The 19,639-nt window shown below is 45.7% G+C and overlaps 1 protein-coding gene across 1 annotated transcript in view; it reads left to right on the forward strand.

Moving 5' to 3' along the window:
• The first annotated feature begins 19,089 nt into the window (after positions 1-19,089).
• Positions 19,090-19,639, forward strand: part of LOC143982097 (3 beta-hydroxysteroid dehydrogenase type 7-like) — a 137,514-nt gene continuing 136,964 nt past the window's right edge. Inside the window, exon 1 of the mRNA XM_077480519.1 lies at positions 19,090-19,213. The gene's annotated coding sequence lies outside the window, so the exon portion shown is untranslated. The remainder of the gene's footprint in view (positions 19,214-19,639) is intronic.

Consider the following 19,639-nt stretch of genomic DNA (forward strand, 5'->3'; position numbering starts at 1 on the left):
TCCCTTCAGAGACTGGGCTGCAGGGCAGTATTCCAACAAGATGGCAACCCAAAATAGTACTCCAAGATGACCACTTCCTTGTTAAAGAAGCTGAGGGTAAAGGTGATGGACTGGCCAAGCAGACCTAAACCCTATTTAGCATATGTGGGGTATCCTCAAACAGAAGTTGGAGGAGAGCAAGGTCTCTAACATCCACCAGCTCCGTGGCGGAAGAGGGGTCCAGTGGCAACTTGTGAGGCTCTGGTGAACTCCATGCCCAAGAGGGTTAAGGCAGTGCTGGAAAATAATGGTGGCCACACAAAATATAGATTCTTTGGCCCCAAGTTGGACATTTTCATTTGGGGGTGTACTTAATTCTGTTGTTGTGTGTTAAGTTATTTTGAGGGGACAGAAAATGTAAACTGTTATACAAGCTGTACACTAGCTACTTTACATTGTAGCAAAGTGTAATTTCTTCAGTATTGTCACAAGATATAATAAAATATTTACAAAAATGTGGGGTATACTCACATTTGTAAGATACTGTGTATACCTGCATCTATATACACATACACATATACACATGCCTTCTATGAGCATAACCATCCTCACAATCTATAAAATCTACAAAATCAATCAAGCTTTACAAAACTTCATACATTCCTGATCGATTCTCTGATACTCAAAGGTACAAATAAAATTATCTCAGGCTATTAAAAAAAAGGACCTCATGGATTGTCCTCAAATTTTGATAGAAATGTGCAGAACAGAAACATTTGTTTTGATTCATAAATACAGTTGTTTACATAAGTTTACATACCCTGGCAGAATTTATGATTTTTCTCATTTGAATGTGTTTGCTCTTTTTAAATCATAATCTCAACAGAAACTATCCAAATAACCCTGATCAAAAGTTTACATACCCTGGTGATTTTGGCCTGATAACATCCACACAAGTTGACACAAAGGGGTTTGAATGGCTATTAAAAGGTAATAACCATCCTCACATGTGATCTGTTTGCTTGTATTTAGTGTGTGCGTGCGTACGTGCGTACGTGCGTCCGTGCGTGCGTGTGTGTGTATAAAAGGTCAATGAGTTTCTGGACTCCCTTGAATCCTCCATCCAGTGCTGCACTGACATCTCTGGATTCTGAGTGATGGGGAAAACAAAAGAATTATGAAAGGATCTGCTGGAAATGGTAGCTGAACTGTATAAAACAGGAAAGGGAAATAAAAAGATATCCAAGGAACTGAGGATGCCAATCAGCAGTGTTCAAACTCTAATCAAGAAGTGGAAAATGAGGGATTCTGTTGAAACCAAACCACGGTCAGGTAGACCACCTAAAATTTTAGCTACAACTGCCAGGAAAATTGTTTGAGAGTCAAAGAAAAACCCACAAATAACTTCAGGTGAAATACAGGACTCTCTGAAAACATGTGGTGTGGCTGTTTCAAGATGCACAATAAGGAGGCACTTGAAGAAACATGGGCTGCGTGATCAAGTCGCCAGAAGAAAGCCAATATTACGCAAATGCCACAAATTATCCCACTTACAATATGCCAAACAGCACAGAGACAGAAACCTTCTGGCACAAAGTCATTTATAGTGATGAGACCAAAATAGAGCTTTTTGGCCACAACCATAAACACTTCATTTGGAGAGGAGTCAACAACAAGGTCTATGATGAAAGGTACACCATTCCTACTGTGAAACACGGAGGTGGATCACTGATGTTTTGGGGATATGTGAGCTACAAAAGGCACAGGAAATTTGGTCAAAATTGATGGCAAGATATATTCAGTATGTTATCCAGTGATCCACCTCTGTGTTTCACAGTAGGAATGGTGTGGCTGTTTCAAGATGCACAATAAGGAGGCATTTGAAGAAACATGGGCTGCATGATCAAGTCGCCAGAAGAAAGCCAATACTATGCAAATGCCACAAATTATCCCACTTACAATATGCCAAACAGCACAGAGACAGAAACCTGCTGGCACAAAGTCATTTGGAGTGATGAGACCAAAATTGAGCTTTTTGGCCACAACCATAAACACTTCATTTGGAGAGGAGTCAACAACAAGGTCTATGATGAAAGGTACACCATTCCTACTGTGAAACACGGAGGTGGATCACTGATGTTTTGGGGATATGTGAGCTACAAAAGGCACAGGAAATTTGGTCAAAATTGATGGCAAGATGAATTCAGTATGTTATCAAAAAATACTGGAGGAACATTTGCATTCATCAGCCAGGAAGCTGCTCATGGGACGTACTTGGACATTCCAACATGACAAATTATCCAAAACACAAGGCCAAGTAGACCTGTCATTGGCTACAGCAGAATAAAGTGAAGGTTCTGGAGTGACCATCTCAGTTTCCTGACATCAATATCATTGAGCCACTCTGGGGAGATTTCAAACGTGCAGTTCATGCAAGACAGCCCAAGAATTTACAGGAACTGGAGGCTTTTTGCCAAGAGGAATGGGCAGCTTTACCATCTGAGAAGATATTCATATTCCATCATATTCCGATATCCATCTGATGATTATTCATATTCTCTGAAAAATGGCCAAGAAATCATAAATTCTGCCAAGGTATGTAAACTTATGGTCACAATTGTATTCATTATGTTACCAATTTTTTTCATTTCGGAATTCATTTAGTGTGGTTTTGGAATTCGGTAAATTTTGTTTCGTTTTCATTAAATTTCATTTTGTTTCTTAATTTTCTAATGAATTCCATATTTTTAGAATGATTTGAACTTGGATCAGTCGAAAAATGATCGACCGATTCAAATTCTGCATGAAGAATAGCTGGTTGTTAAGCAGCTGGCCGTCCCATCCTTAAAAACCAATGAGTTATTAGCTGTCAGCTGGCTTCCTCACTGAAAGCTGAAATGTAAGCAAAGCAATAGAAAATTCTGAAAAAAACACCAAAAAACAAAAAACACGTGACAGCTGATAATTATTTGGATGCTAACTTTACTCTGGGATCGCGCAGCCGTGCAACCTCCTTCTGAGGGATGTTCCCGTACATCCACTCAGAACAGCGAAGGTCCCACCCAGCCGTTTATGTGCAGTGGCAGGGTGGGGCCTTCGCTGTTCTGAGTGGATGTACAGGAATGTCCCTCAGAATGAGACCATGCAGCTGCATGATCCCAGTATAACTGTGTCCCCTGGACACAGCTTATCACCAGGGCCACTGCTCCCATGAACAGCAAGGAGTTTGGTGCGGTGGGCGGGTGGTAACAATTGCAGAGTGGTGTGCGGCTTTCCCCATCTCCCTCACTCCAGCTTTCAGATGCTGGAGGGAGAGGGACAGACCAGTGTGACAGGCAGGCAGCCAATAGCGCTGCTCTTATGAGAGGGATTAATTTGCTCCGCCTCCCACCACCTCCTTAGCCAATCAGATTGCCCAGCCCGCCACATTTGACCAGAAGATGCTAGTGGCCAGAGCAGGGCAGGATGGAGAAGATCCGACATACCTGAGCATGAAGAAGGAGGTATGATCAAACATGTCATACACTTACTGGCAATGATGGCTTCAGAAATTTTGAATCAGTGTGTTCTCCTGTCCTGTGCAATGCTCACAGTGATCTGCCTTCCCCTCCATCTTCTCACACTGCTTCATATCTGTGTTTTTATTTACAATGCACACAGGCCAGGAGAATGATGATTAGACTTCTAGAAGAATTTGCAACTTCAGCTGTTTCTATACACCTATTTGTGCTAGAGTCCATTGTCACCTATCCATGATTTGTTTGTTCCTTCTCATCTTTGAAGGAATTAGGTTGGTTAGGCTGGGAGCTTCGCAGACCTGTTAAACATTTACTGTCCTTCTGTGCTTGAGAATTGAATGTTAGTAAAGTTTTTGTTGTTTTTTTTTTTTTGTGCCACTTTCTTATATCTTGTAAACTCCTGTTTACGCATAGTGCAGTGATCAATGTTTTTCACTGTGTTCACTGCTGGGAGACACTTGTACTATGTTCGCAGTCTCTGACCATCTCCTGTAGTATATCTGCAGTCTCTATCTCCTGTAGTATATCTGCAGTCTCTGACCATCTCCTGTAGTATATCTGCAGTCTCTGACTATCTCCTGTAGTATATTTGCAGCCTCTGACCATCTCCTGTAGTATATCTGCAGTCTTTGACCATCTCTTGTATCATGTCTAAAATCTCAGACCATCTCTTGTATCAGGTCCGCAGTCTCTGACCAGCTTTTGTATCATGTGTGCAGTCTCTGACCCTCTCCTGTAGTATATTTGCTGTCTCTCACTATCTCCTGTAGTATATCTGCAGTCTCTGACCATCTCTTGTGTCATGTCTGCAGTCTCTGACCATCTCCCGTCGTATATTTGCAGTCTCTGACCATCTCCTGTAGTATATCTGCAGTCTCTGACCATATCCTTTAGTATATCTGCAGTCTCTGACCATATCCTTTAGTATATCTGCAGTCTCTGACCATATCCTTTAGTATATTTGCAGTCTCTGACCATCTCCTGTAGTATATCTGCAGTCTCTGACCATCTCTTGTATCATGTCTGCAATCTCTGACCATCTCTTGTATCAGGTCCATAGTCTCTGACCAGCTCTTGTATCATGCCTGCAGTCTCTGACCCTCTCCTGTAGTATATTTGCAGTCTCTGACCAACTCCTGTAGTATATTTGCAGTCTTTGACCATCTCCTGTAGTATATCTGCAGTTTCTGGCCATCTCCTGTAGTATATCTGCAGTCTCTGACCATTTCTTTATCATGTCTGCAGTCTCTAACCATCTCCTGTATTAAATCTGTAGTCTCTGACCATCTCCTGTAGAATATCTGCAGTCTTTGACCCTTTCCTGTAGTATATCTGCAGTCTCTGATCATCTCCTGTAGTATGTTCACAGTCTCTGACCCTCTCCTGTAGTACATTTTTCAGTCTCTGACTCTCTCCTGTAGTAAGTTTTGCAGTCTCTGACCCTCTCCTGTTGTACATTTTGCAGTCTCTGACCCTCTCCTGTAGTATGCTTTGCAGTCTCAGACCATCTCCTGTAGTACATTTTGCAATCTCTGACCCTCTCCTGTAGTATATTTTGCAGTCTCTGACCCTCTCCTGTAGTACGTTTTGCAGTGGCTGACCCTCTCCTGTAGTACGTTTTGCAGTCTCTGAACCTCTCCTGTAGTACGTTTTGCAGTCTCTGACCCCCTGGTTTAGTACGTTTTGCAGTCTCTGACCCTCTCCTGTAGTACGTTTTGCAGTCTCTGACCCTCTCCTGTAGTACGTTTTGCAGTCTCTGACCCTCTCCTGTAGTACGTTTTGCAGTCTCTAACCCTCTCCTCTAGTATGTTTTGCAGTCTCTGAACCTCTCCTATAGTACATTTTGCAGTCTCTGACCCTCTCCGGTAGTATGTTTTGCAGTGTCTGCAGTCTCTGGCCCTTTCCTGTAGTAGGTTATGCAGTCTCTGCAAAGGTTGAATTTGCAATTGGGCCCTGATGTTCTGCCACTGGGATCTTGTGATCAAGGAGCATATTGTGAGACGATCTGTGCTGCCAGCCAGGGATCAGTGAGTTTATATCATGTATATCTGTTTTTTACAGCTTTACACACACCCAAACAGTGCCCTGTCACAGTGTCCCCACACTAGTGGTCCACATCTGGCACAGTAAAAACATCTGTCCCAGTGATCATCTGCCCTCATCTGTCCCAGTGATCATCTGGCACACATCTGGTGCACATCTGGTGCACAAGAGGCAAATTCTATCTGAAGAAGACTGTGGCCTGTTGAACAGCATGGACCAACCGCAAGGGCTTCCCACAGAGACTGGTTACCACCAAACTGAAACAGGGGAAAAAGCCAGTTTGCGTAATGAAGAGGTACTAGCCCTAAAGTATCTCCTTTCCACATTTCATGATGACATCTCAGGTGGAACTTCAGACAAGCCAAAATGTGTATAGGACTATAACCTATTCATGGCTGGGGGGTTGGATATGAATGGCCAGATGATTCAGCCTTACTTGGCCACAAGGAGATCACTATTTTGGTATAAAAAAGTCACCACTTGTTTCAGCTAGCTGGAACTTATGCTGGAATTGACATCCAGCCTATTTAAATCTGGCTCCCCTCTGTCTTCGTTACACTTGAAAAAGGAGCACGCATGCTCAGTACAAGCTTTGCGCATGCTCTGAAACGCGTTGTGTACCCTGCTTCCCGGTGACGTCACATGCCATCCACGGGGCTGCGCTACATACTGCTTTCCACCATCCATACCCGGAATGACACAGAGTGGGTCGGCTTCTCTCCCTGTCATACTGCGGTACCTGGATGGATGTGCTGCATACCAACTCCATTTACAGAGGAGCTTTTTTATCATATCAATCATGTGAGTGGTCAGTTGTAATTTCTGCCATTTTATGGCCAATTAAATACTACACTTAGAGGCGCTTTTCTTTTTTTCTTATACCTAAAGGACATTATTAAGCCCTTCTCTATCCACATGGCCATGCCCTTGAACAAATTTGCTCCGATTCATTGACCAGACTTCAAGAAAAGCACTTCCCCGATATTCTCCCTCTTACCCAAACAGGCTGCAAACCTTCAAAAAAATGTTGTGTATGTTCAAGCAAAGGAATTTGCCATGACACCCGATATTACTGTCTCCAATGTCCCTCCCAGACAGGCCTCTGTATTGGAGAGTGCTGTTGGATCTATGACACATCTCTACACTATTAGTGAAGTATATGAGAAGTGAAGATATTTTTCCAATTGACATTATCTGATATTTATGTGTATGACCCGGACTGTTTATTGATTGTGAAGTGAAGATATTTTTCCAGTTTCTGCTGTCTGCTATTTCTGTGCATGACTTGGACTATTTATAGACTATCCCTCTGCCTGTCACTTCAACAATCAGCCACGTTTCTGCCTTCTATGTGAATTGACCTTGACCTGTTAAATGACCATGCTTTTTGCCTGCCTCCTGAACTGATCTTTTGCCCTGTATTAATGGGATTCAAGACAACACAGGGGTTTCACATATGTGAACAGAATAGATTTTCCGAATGGAGAAAACTTTTTTGGCTTTCTCCAGGTTTTTGTTTTCTTGGATTATTGTCTGGAGACCCAAAGGCTTCAAAGAGATTTGGGTGTGAAGAAGCCTCCACCCTTGTCCTCAGGTCTTACTTGACTGAGGCCCTAAGCCTTATAGTTCTGCCTGCTGCCACCCGAACTGGCCATGCCTCTGCCTGCCATCTGAACTGTCCATGCCTCTGCCTACTACCTGAACTGGCCATGCCCCTGCCAACCACTTGAACTGCCTACTTATGAACCATGTTCTTGCCTACTGCCAGGACCAATACTTTTGAATATCTCTGCCTGATGCCTGGACAATTACTGGACAATTCCTTTGGCTGTTGTTGACCACATCTCTGCCTGCGGTATGGACCAATGCTTTGTCTGTGCTGGGACAGTATTCCTGCCTACTAAAATCACAAACAATGCTTATTTTTACCCTTTGTTCAGCAGAATGTATTTTTGGGTGTCTCACATGTGTGGTATCGCCATACTCAGGAGGAGTAGCAGAATGTATTTTAGGGTGTCAGTCTTGTTTATGTACATGCTGTGTGTTAGGCCGCGTACACGCGGGCGGACTGTCTGACGGACTTGGTCCGCTGAAACGTGTTTCAGCGGACAATCCGCTCGTGTGTGGGCTTCAGCGGACTTTTTCAGCGGACAGCCTGGCGGACTAAGTCTTTCGGAATTTCCGTAATATTGTCCGTCCAACTTTGGTTTCAGCGGACAGTCCGCTCGTGAGTAGGCAAGTTGGACGGACTAAGTATGGCGCATGCTCAGAAAGGATTTACACGGCCGAAGGTTGCATTGCAGTGTATTGGACGTCGTATTTCTAGTCCCGTCGTACGTGCTGTACACGTCATCGCGCAAGCTTTCAGCGGACTGTCTGTTCATCGTGTGTGGTCAAGTCCGTTCATTCAAAAGTAGGACGGACTGTCTGTCGGATTGTCTGACGAACTTAGTTGGACGGACAGTCCGCCCGTGTGTACGCGGCCTTAGAAATATCTTATACATTGACAACTTTCTAAGATCATAGAGAAAGCTGTAGTACATCAGCTACAACTCCACCAGGATACTCACAAACTCCTGGACCCGCTGCAATCAGGCTTCCGCTAGGGTCATGGAACAGAAGCAGCACTCCTCAAGATTTGGGACGACGCCCTCGAAGCAGCAGATGACGGAGAGCCGTGTCTCCTTGTACTGCTAGACCTAAGTGCAGCGTTTGATACAGTAGATCACAATACTCTACTCGTCCGCCTCACAGAAGTAGCCGGAGTCCAAGACATAGATCTCCAATGGTTCGCGTCCTTCCTAGGAAACACGGTCACAGACAGTGAAACTAGGAAAATTCCTCTCGGAAACTCGGGCAGCCACCTGCGGGGTCCCTCAAGGCTCTCCTTTGTCACCCGTTCTCCAACATTTACATTCGCCCACTCCTTCAAATCATGAGATGCTCAGATCTCTGCTTCCACTCTTACGCTGACGACACGCAACTTTATTTCCGGATCAATGGAAAAAAAGATCACCAACAACAACTTGAAAACTGCCTCAAATCAATAGAGAACTGGATGACCAATAACTCCCTCCAGCTGAACGAATCAAAGACAGAGCTTCTTATCTTACACCCAAATCATAAGCCAGCAACCAAAACCTCCTGGTCTCCACCAAACGTCTTTGGGCAGACTATCTCCCCAAAGACCAAAGCCAAGAGTCTTGAGGTTATTTTAGACGCTCAAATGTCAATGGATGCGCAAATAGGAGCAGTAGTCAGTGGATCTCACCATCTGCTGCGCATGCTTCACAGACTCATCCCTTTTATCCCAAACAATGACAAAGCAGTGGTAGTTGGAACAACCATTAATTCAAGACTGGACTACGCAAACTCGCTTTACATAGGATTACCACAATATCAACTTGCGCAATTACAACTGATCCAAAACACGGCAGCAAGGCTGATAACAGGAAAAAAACCCTGGGAATCCATCTCTCCTTCACTGAGGAGCTTACATTGGCTAACCGTAAAAAATCGGATCACGTTCAAGACCCTTTGCCTCACCCACAAATGAGTGCATAGAGAAGCTCCACAATACCTAATGGAGAAAATAAATCATTACACACCAAACCGTAGTCTTCGATCAGCCAACAAAAACCTCCTCCTTGTGCCCAAAGCCGGTATAAATCCAAGGATGATCGGAGATTCGCTGTCCAAGGGCCTCGGCTATGGAATGCTCTACCAATCAACATCCGCCTGGAAGAAAATCACCTGGCTTTTAGGAAAAAAACTCAAGACCTTCCTCTTTTAGCAGATGATCAAAGCTCGCCACAGCGCCTAGAGGCGATTCAGTTCGCATTGTGCACTATACAAATATTTCATTCATTCAACTTTATGTAAAAAAAAAAAAATACGTTTTCATTTTCTTTCCACATTTTCCAAAACCTTGTGGAAAAAAATTACATGTTCAAAAGACTCATTATGCCTCATAAAATATACATTGGGGTGTTTTCTTTCCAAAATCGGGTAATTTTGTGGGTAATTCTGTTGTCCTGGTGCTCCAGGGCCTTCAGAAATATGATAGGTAGTCGGTGTAATGTGTAATTTGTAATGTGCAATTTATGCCTTTAGAACACCTGATGGTGCTACTCGGATGTTGGGCCTCTGAATGTGGCCAGGTTGTGGAAAAGTCTCACACATGTGGCATCACCATACTCAGGAGGAGTAGCAGACAAAACAGCTATTCTTCACACAGAATTCGAATCAATCGATCATTTTTCCACCAGTCCAAATTCTAATCATTCTGAAAAATTGGAATTTGTTAAAAAATGAATAAACAAAACACATTTTAACAAATTTGCTATTCATTACAATTTGTACTCGAACTGAAACAAATTGCACATGTCTAATTTGTGACAGCATTGTAACTGTTCCTAAGATTTCCCCTTCTAGACCATCTGATGAGAGAGAGGTTTAACTACAAAGCAAAGTCAGTATTTCCCATTTTTACCCATAAAGGTGTTGGTTCTCTTAATTGTTCAATGGACCTATCTAGATTATAATACATTGTTTTTACATATTCTCTTTCCCTTCTCTTCCTTACAACAAGGATACCTTTCTGACATTCTGGTTGACTAATACCATCCTGTAACAAAGGGGAGGGAACTTTAAACCCCAGAAACACAAGATGTCCATACCATTCTTTTATCCTGTCCATCCTTCTCACCTTTTGCTGGACACTCAATGACTTCCTTTCTTCCTCTGGGAATACCACGACTATATCCTTTTTTTTTTTTGCAAATTTGTGTTTATTAACAGTTTTCACGACTATATCCTTAACCATAAAATGCTTCTTTAATATGTGTATAAGGGTGGCAGCTGTATTAGACATTAGACTGTTGGGGTTATTTACGAAAGGCAAATCCACTTTGCACTACAAGTGCAAACTACAAGTGCAGAGTGCACTTGAAATTGCACTGAAAGTGCACTTGGAAGTGCACTCGCTCTAAATCTGAGGGGTTGATCTGAAATGAGGGGAAGCTCTGCTGATTTTATCATCCAATCATGTGCAAGCTAAAATGCTGTTTTTTATTTTCCTTGTGTGTCCCCATCAGATCTACTGCAACTGCACTTCCAAGTGCAGTGTAGTTAGCACTTGCAGTGCAAAGTGGATTTGCCTTTAGTAAATAACCCCCAGTGTCTCTATTTCACTCAAACTTGCACTACAGATTTTTCTGAAATCTGTTCAAAGATACAACAAGACTGACAAGAGTCTACATTTTATGTGAAGGAGACTGGGGTGCCTCAAGGTTTTGCAAGTTTTTAAAGGACTCCATGACTGAAAGGTTGAAAAACACTGCCCTAGATTTCCCCAACCTGTTCCGGTGGCCACGAAAATGATATACTTTGAAGAGGATTATCTACTGTAAAAGAAGTAGCTAGGAAAAGCACCTTACTCATGCATTGGGGAAGATTCCAGGTCTTCTTGGGGAGTGTGACCTGCTCTGTGATCGGTGGATACTGGTTTCGTGTACAGCCTGGCTTTGGAAGTGATTTCCAGTGTTGAGTCTCAAGTTCCAACGTTTGTTGGCCTGAGTGCCTTACAGTCACCTTAGATCAAAGCGAAATTGACCCTTGGAGCGTATGTTCACTTGGGTCAAAGAGAGTCTGTAAGCCTACATCTGTTCAGGGTGGTGGTATCGGCACCAGGGTGTTCATATTCAATATTCTTGTGGATTGGAAAACATCTTGATGTTTCTATTGCACCAAGTGGGACTGTGAATGCTTCTTCTTTCCACTAAGAGACGTTTAACTTCTTTATATATATATGTTCACATTGGAATTGTTTAAATTGTTATTTTGTTTCCACAATTGTCACAGTATACAGTGGTGTGAAAAAGTGTTTGCCCCCTTCCTCATTTCCTGTTCCTTTGCATGTTTGTCACACTTAAGTGTTTCGGAACATCAAACCAATTTAAACAATAGTCAAGGACAACACAAGTAAACACAAAATGCAATTTGTAAATGAAGGTGTTTATTATTAAAGGTGAAAAAAAATCCAAACCATCATGGCCCTGTGTGAAAAAGTGATTGCCCCCTAAACCTAATAACTGGTTGGGCCACCCTTAGCAGCAACAACTGCAACCAAGCGTTTGCGATAACGTGCAATGAGGCTTTCACAGCGTCCTGGAGGAATTTTGGCCCACTCATCTTTGCAGAATTGTCCTAATTCAGTTACATTAGAGGGTTTTCGAGCATGAACGGCCTTTTTAAGGTCATACCACAACATCTCAATAGGATTCAGGTCAGGACTTTGGCTAGGCCACTCCAAAGTCTTCATTTTGTTTTTCTTCAGCCATTCGGTGGTGGACTTGCTGGTGTGTTTAGGATCATTGTCCTGCTGCAGAACCCAAGTTCGTTTCAGCTTGAGTACACGAACAGATGGTCGGACATTCTCCTTCAGGATCTCTTGGTAGACAGCAGAATTCATAGTTCCTTTTATCACGGCAAGTCTTCCAGGTCCTGAAGCAGCAAAACAGCCCCAGACCATCACACTACCACCACCATATTTTACTGCTGGTATAATGTTCTTTTTATGAAATGCAGTGTTCCTTCTACGCCAGATATACTTGGACACACGGCTTCCAAAGAGTTCCACTTTTGTCTCATCGGTCCACAGAATTTTGTCCCAAAAGTCTTGGGGATCATCAAGATGTGTTGTGGAGAAATTGAGACGAGCTTTGATGTTCTTTTTGCTCAGCAGTGGTTTTCTCCTTGGAACTCTGCCATGCAGGCCATTTTTGCCCAGTCTTTTCCTGATGGTGGAGGCATGAACGCTGACCTTAACTGAGGCAAGTGAGGCCTGCAGTTCCTTGGACGTTGTTGTGGGGTCTTTTGTGACCTCTTGGATGAGTCGTCGCTGCGCTCTTGGGGTAATTTTGGGCGGCCGGCCACTCCTGGGAAGGTTCACCACTGTTCCATGTCTTCGCCATTTGTGGATAATGGCTCTCCCTGTGGTTCGCTGGATTCCCAAAGCTTTGGAAATGGCTTTATAACCCTTTCCAGACTGATAGATCTCAATTACTTTCTTTCTTAATTGTTCCTGAATTTCTTTGGGTCTCGGCATGATGTGTAGCTTTTAAGGATCTTCTGGTGGACCTTACTGTGTCAAGCAGCTCCTATTTAAGTGATGCCTTGATTGTGAACAGGTGTGGCAATAATCAGGCCTGGGTGTGGCTAGAGAAATTGAACTCAGGTGTGGACAACCACAGTTATAGTATGTTTTAACAAGGGGGGCAATCACTTTTTCACACAGGGCCATGATGGTTTGGATTTTTTTTCACCTTTAATAATAAACACCTTCATTTACAAATTGCATTTTGTGTTTACTTGTGTTGTCCTTGACTATTGTTTAAATTGGTTTGATGTTCCGAAACACTAAGGCTGGGTTCACACTGCTGCGGGTGGGAGATCCGGATGTGATTCGCACCGCACTGCAGTGCAAATCACATCCGATCTCTGTAGCGATGCGAGTTCAGCCATACAGATAGTATGGCTGAATTCGCATCGCTCCCGCCGCAAACTGGCACGGGACCCTTTTTTTGGTCCGCAGCAGAATCGGATCGCATGGGTGTTCACACCATGCGATCCGATTCCTGTCCGAGTGTGCAGATCGCACTGCGATATGCGGACTGGTCTGGGGGTGTCATTAAGATTTCATTGACACTCCCAGCAGTCCGCATAGGGCAGTGTGAACTGCCGGCGGGAGGCATGCGAGGCGGGAAAACGCTGTGGATTCGCGGCGTTCCCGCATCGCTATGGTGTGAACCCAGCCTTAAGTGTGACAAACATGCAAAGGAACAGGAAATGAGGAAGGGGGCAAACACCTTTTCACACCACTGTACATTAGGTATAATATATTTATCACGCATGTAATATTTACACATAAATGTTTGTCATTTTAGTGCAACACTTTTTCTTTACACGTTATTTGAACTAAAACATCAATTTTAGTGTGTTAGCTGCTTCTTTTTTGTGTTTTTGATAGCGCAGTGTTTTTGGGTTCAATTCGCAAAAATGATATAGCATCCACAAACTATGGAATATATTTTTGTAATAAATTATTTTTTTTTACTAACACGGCGGCGGACAAATCAGACACCTAACTGATACCTTTGACACTTTTTTTTTTGGGGGGGGGGGGGGGGGGGCAGTGACACTAATACTAATCAGTCCTAAAAAAATCTACACTGTCACTGCACCAATGACACTGGCAGGGAATGGGTTAACATCAGTGGCAATAAAAGGGTTAAATGTGTTCCTAGGGAGTGCTTGCTAACTAGAGTTTCTACCTGCACGGGATTGACTGGGACAGAGAGTTTTGCAACTTGTACCCGGGTTTCTCTCCACCTGAAACCCATACACAGTATATCTCCAGTCCCGTCAGGTAAACCTGTGTGTCCTGTGGAGCCAGTGTGGCAACTCAGACCCTTAAACCCAGTGAGGAAAAGGGTTCCTGTTGGCTTGCCTCTGTGTCTCCCGGCCTTCTCCCCTGCCAGGTGCCTACTGCCCCCACTCCCCAGCCCCCCCCCCCAATGATCTACTTTGAAGTCACTGGATGCTAGGACCACCAGTGTCTTAGCAATCAACCCTAGAGCTGGTCCACTTACCAGCTCCGCCCCCTAACTCCGACAGGCTCTCTTGCTTGCAGCGGCTCCAGAGTGCTGCAGAGTGTCATGTAGTGCAACAAGCAGAGCAAGGCGACCAACCTCCAGTGCCAGCTGTGCCAGAACAGCCGGAAGTAAGCCACTGTGGTGTGTAGGCAGTGCGACCTCTTCTAAAGTGCCACCTCCACTGCCATCCTGTTGCCCCGAGGACAACTGGCCAAACACCACCTGCTACCACCAGCCCAGAGGCGGGTGAGTTGGAGACTGAGTGTCTAACAGATTTAGTAGTGAATGAGCACAATAGCTTTTTTTAAATTATAAACATCTACATCTGATCACTTCTCAGCCCCAACTGCCCCCAGCTTGCATCACCCTCCCCCCCGCCCCACAGACCATGTCATACTTCCAGCTGACACACCTCACTCAGAGTTGCTTGTAACCCCCCAGCTGAGGGACATCATTCCATGGTCACGTTCCTTCCCTTATCTTCCCAACATCACTCCCTGGTCACCCCATACACACCGCAGGAAATCCTTCCCCGTTCTGCCACCGCCATACCCTCCGCACCCCTCTCCTGTACATAATGTCCCCATCATACCCTCCACACTCCTCTCCTGTACATACTGTCCCCATCATACCCTCCACACTCCTCTCCTCTACATACTCTCCCCATCATACCCTCCACACTCCTCTCCTGTACATACTGTCCACATCATACCCTCCGCACTCCTCTCCTGTACATACTGCCCCCTATCATACCCTCCATACTCCTTTCCTGTACATACTGTCCACATCATACCCTCCGCACTCCTCTCCTGTACATACTGTACCCATCATACCCTCCGCACTCCTCTCCTGTACATACTGTCCCCATCATACCCGCTACACTCCTCTCCTGCACCTACTGTACCCATCATACCCTCCACATGCCTCTCCTGTACATACTGTCCCCATCATAACCTCCATATTCCTCTTCTGTACATACTGCCCCCATCAAACCCTTCGCACTCCTCTCCTGTACATGCTGCTCCCATCATACCCTTGATACTCCTCTCCTATACGTACTGCCCCCATCATACCCTCCGCACTCAATATAATCAGAAATTTTTTAAATTTAATCACAAAACTATATGTATCATGCATACTACATAAAGAAATTGCCGCACACTGCATTGTACAGAGCTAATGAATTTCATGTACTACAAAAAAAAACAATTGCTGTGAGCTGCTAGAGTGTTTGGGTTTGATGGCAACCCTAGCCTGCCAGCTTTCTACCACTCCATCCCTGTAATCTTCATCCCCCCTGAACCCATCTGCCAGCTTCCTACCACCCCACCCCTGTCATCTTTATCTCCCCTGTACCCGTCTGCCAGCTTCCTACCACCCCACCCCTGTCCTCTTCATCCCCTTGTACCCATCTGCTAGTTTCCTACCATCCGACCCCTGTCATCTTCACCCCCCCTGTACTTGTCAGCCAGCTTCCTACCACGCCACCCCTGCACCCGCCCTGCCAGCTTCCTACGACCCCACCCCTGTAATATTCATCCCCCCTGCACCCATCTGTCACCTTCCTATCACACCACCCCTGTCATCTTCATCCCCTGTACCCATCTGCTAGCCTCCTACCACCCCATCACTGTCATCTTCACCCTCCCCTGTACTTGTCTGCCAGCTTCCTACCACCCTACCCCTGTTGTATTCATCCCCCCTGCACCCATCTGCCAGCTTCCGATCACCCCACCCCTGTCATCTTCATCCCCCCTGCACCTGTCTGCCAGCTTAATACCACCCCACCCTGTCATCTTCATCCCCCCTGTACTTGTCTGCCAGCTTCCTTTCACCCAACCCCCTGTCATCTTCATCCCCCTTCACCCCTCTGCCAGCTTCCTACCAACCCACGCCCTGTCATCTTCATCCCCCTGCATCCCTCTGCCAGCTTCTTACCAACCCCTGCCATCTTCATCCCCCTTGCAGCCATCTGTCAGCTTCCTACCATTCCACCCCTGTCATCTTCTTCCCCCGGCACCTGTCTACCAGCTTCCTACCACTCCACCCCTGTCATCTTCATCCCCCTGTACTTGTCTGTCAGCTTCCTATCACCCCACCCCCTGTCATCTTCATCCCCCTTCACCTGTCTGCCAGCTTCCTACTACCCCACCCCTTGTCATTTTCACCCCCCCCCTGTACCCCACTGCCAGCTTCCTACCACCCCACCCCCTGTCATCATTATCCTTATCATCCTCCTGCACCCCACTTCTGGCATCCTATCAGCCTACCCCCTTTCATTATAGGGGAGATATGATCTCAGCCTCTCACCCCAATGCTGCCACCATCACCCAATCTGCAACTTGCCATCCAACCAACGGTACCCCAACAGTTAAATCACACACACCACAATACTGCCCTGCCACCCAGTGAGAGGAAATGATGTGCCATAACCTCTAGCAACCACTCGATGAGCAGTAATGATGTGCACTAACCACTAGCAACAAATGGGTGAGCAGTAGTAATGTGCAGTAACCTCTAGCAACCAATCATTGAGTGGTAAAATTGTGCAGTAATCTCTAGCAACCAATCAGTGAGCGGTTTTAATATGCAGTAACCTAGCAACCAATCAGTGAGCCTGGAGCAATCAGTGAGTGTGAACCAGATGTTTATGTTTACATTATTAAAGTTTTTTTAGATAAGTCTATGTGCATGTTTGTTTTTTGGGATGTTGGGGTGGAGAGTGAAATTGCTGGTGGGGCCAAGGGTCCAATCATTATTAAAGACAGCCCTGGTTGTCCGCAGGCTAGTGGAGTGAGCGGGCCGGCACACACTGGGGTAAAGCCATGGAGGTTCCAGCCAGCTGTCACAGCCCCTCACACTGAGAACATCTCATCAGCCGCAGCCAAAAGCAGGCTCTAACGCTGTCCTAGCCTTCTCCCAAACACAATCTCTGATCATCTCTTGTATCATGTCCACACAGTCTCTGACCATCTCTTGTATCCTGTCTGCACAATCTCCTTATCCTTACGGTCTCTGACCATCTCTTATTTTAGGTCCACACAGTCTCAGAGTATCTACAGTATTATAGCTGCACAGTCTCTGACCATCTCTTGAATTATGGCCACACCATCTCTGGGTGAGAGTTTGCTTGTTATTAGCATAATAAGACCATCTCTTGTATCATGTTCGCACAGTCTCTGACCATTTCTTGTATCATGTCCACAGTCTCTGACCATAACTTGTATCATGTCCACATAGTCTCTGGCCATCCCTTATGTCATATCCACACAGTCTCTGGCCATCCCTTGTATCATGTCTGCACAGTCTCTGACCATCTCCTGTATCATGTTCGCACAGTCTCTGACCATCTCCTGTATCATGTTCGCACAGTCTCTGACCATCTCCTGTATCATGTCCACACAGTCTCTGACCATCTCCTGTATTAGTGCTGCTCAGTGTCTGACCATCTCTTGTATTATGGTTGCTCAGTCTCTGACCATCTCTTGTATTATAGCCACACAGTCTCTGACCATCTCCTTGATCATGTCCGCATAGTCTCTGACCATCTCCTGTATAATTTCTGCTGTCTTTGGGGGGGGGAGCCTACAGAGGAGTCAAGCTGGAGCGCTGCCAGGACAGGGGTCACAGGAGGAGTCAGACGCGTGTGGACTGTGGAGAGGATAATATAGGATGAAACCAGAACCACCAAGCTGGAGCCCAGAGAGGACCGTCTGAATGAGCCCTGCACGGTGCACCTGAGAAGAAGTCAGTGACAGTGCTGTAAGGGAAGTCTGATGTAAGGGAGAGTGAATACACTAATGTAAAGGTTTCCCCTCATATCAGCAACCAGTGGCGGTGTGTCCATAAGGATGCATGGGCGCTGCCCCCTCTCTCCAGCCAACCCCCTATCACCAATAGATAGATTCATGCATTGCATGAATCTATCCATGGCCGGTGCTGCCACTCCCTATTTGGCACCCAGTCCCTTGCCGGGTGCATGAATTACATCAGCGTGGGGGAGGGGGGGGGCTGAAGTGCCTGATTTGAGCCCTAGGCTCTAATAGGTATCAAAAAAAGTAAACAGCGAGGGCCATGATTGGCGTTCGCAGTTTACCCAGCTGTGTTAGAAAAGCTAAATGAATATTCTCTTTCCTAACATTGAACTGCCAATCAGATGCTCAGGTCTGTTACCCATCACCGACAAACGACAGATGCTGTGATTGGACGTCTATCAGGTGTCGAATCATAGAACTGGATGGGAGGAGAGGACGGGAGAAGACATTGCTGACATGGAGAATACCGCCCACCTCACTGAGACAAGGTAAGTGCTGGGCAGACAGCAGGCGGGGGGCCCAGTGGCAGCATGCGATGGGCACAGTGAGAGCATTTGATGGACACAGTGGGAGCATTTAGTGAGCACAGTGGCAGCAGTTGATGGCACAGTGGCTGCGTTTTGATGGGCACAGTGAGGCTGCAATTGATTTTTTGGTTGAGTTTTTTCCCAGAATTTATTTATTGCCCCCCCCCCCCCAAAGAAAAATAACTTTGAGCACCAGCCGCCACTATCATTAACCCCCCCCCCCCCCCCCCTTACCTTAGTGCATTCACTCTGCGGAAGGTGCTCTATGGTCACCAGAGCCCCCCCCCAATTAGAGTTTCCTTTTTAAATGCAAGTTGGAACTCTGTGGACAATGATGTAAAGGGAAACTGATGTAAAGAGGAATGATGTGCTGATATAAGGTGATCTCTGCAGCATTCCTCTTTACATCAAAGTTCCCCTTGCAATGTAAGTAGGGTTGCCCCCTATACGGTTTTCTTCCGGACAGTATTTGAATGATGTGTTCGGATTTACTACTGCCCCAGACCTGGACACATCATTCACATGGACTGCACCGAGAGTGACATGTCTCCCCTCTCCCTGACAGCAGCTTGGTTCAGCAGAGCAGAGTGTCAGTGTATCAAAGCTCCTCCCCTTCCCTTCCTTCTTCTTTCTGTACACACACAGAGGAAGGGAGAGCAGGGACACGCTGATCTCAGGTCTGTAGAAAGTTTTTATTATGCTCTGTAGATGGAGGAGGGAGGGGGAGAGAGCAGCTGGAAAGGAGGACAAGGTAGAAAATATGTGAAGTGATCAAGGGGTTAGGAGGATATGTGCTGGAGGGGCTTTGGCAGGAGCAATACATGCTAGAAGTGTGGATTGGATTTGAAATCTGACAATCCCTCCTATCTCTCTACCTTCCCAAAGCACCCCTCCAGCACATATCCTACCTCCCACCCCTCCCCTTTGCACTGGCCCTCTTCTCTCATAAAGCGCCCACCCCCAGCACATATATGACCCCCCCCCCCCAAGAGCCCCCAGCACATATATGACCCCCCCCCCCCCCCAAGAGCCCCCAGCACATATGGGCACCTAGGCTGCATTTGATGGGCACAGAGGCTGCATATGATGGGCACAGAGGCTGC

The sequence above is a fragment of the Lithobates pipiens genome, unplaced genomic scaffold (assembly GCF_037356315.1).
Source record: "Lithobates pipiens isolate NorthernLeopardFrog02 unplaced genomic scaffold, aLitPip1_a1.2 Scaffold_16, whole genome shotgun sequence".
In the NCBI taxonomy this organism is placed as follows: Eukaryota; Metazoa; Chordata; class Amphibia; order Anura; family Ranidae; genus Lithobates; species Lithobates pipiens.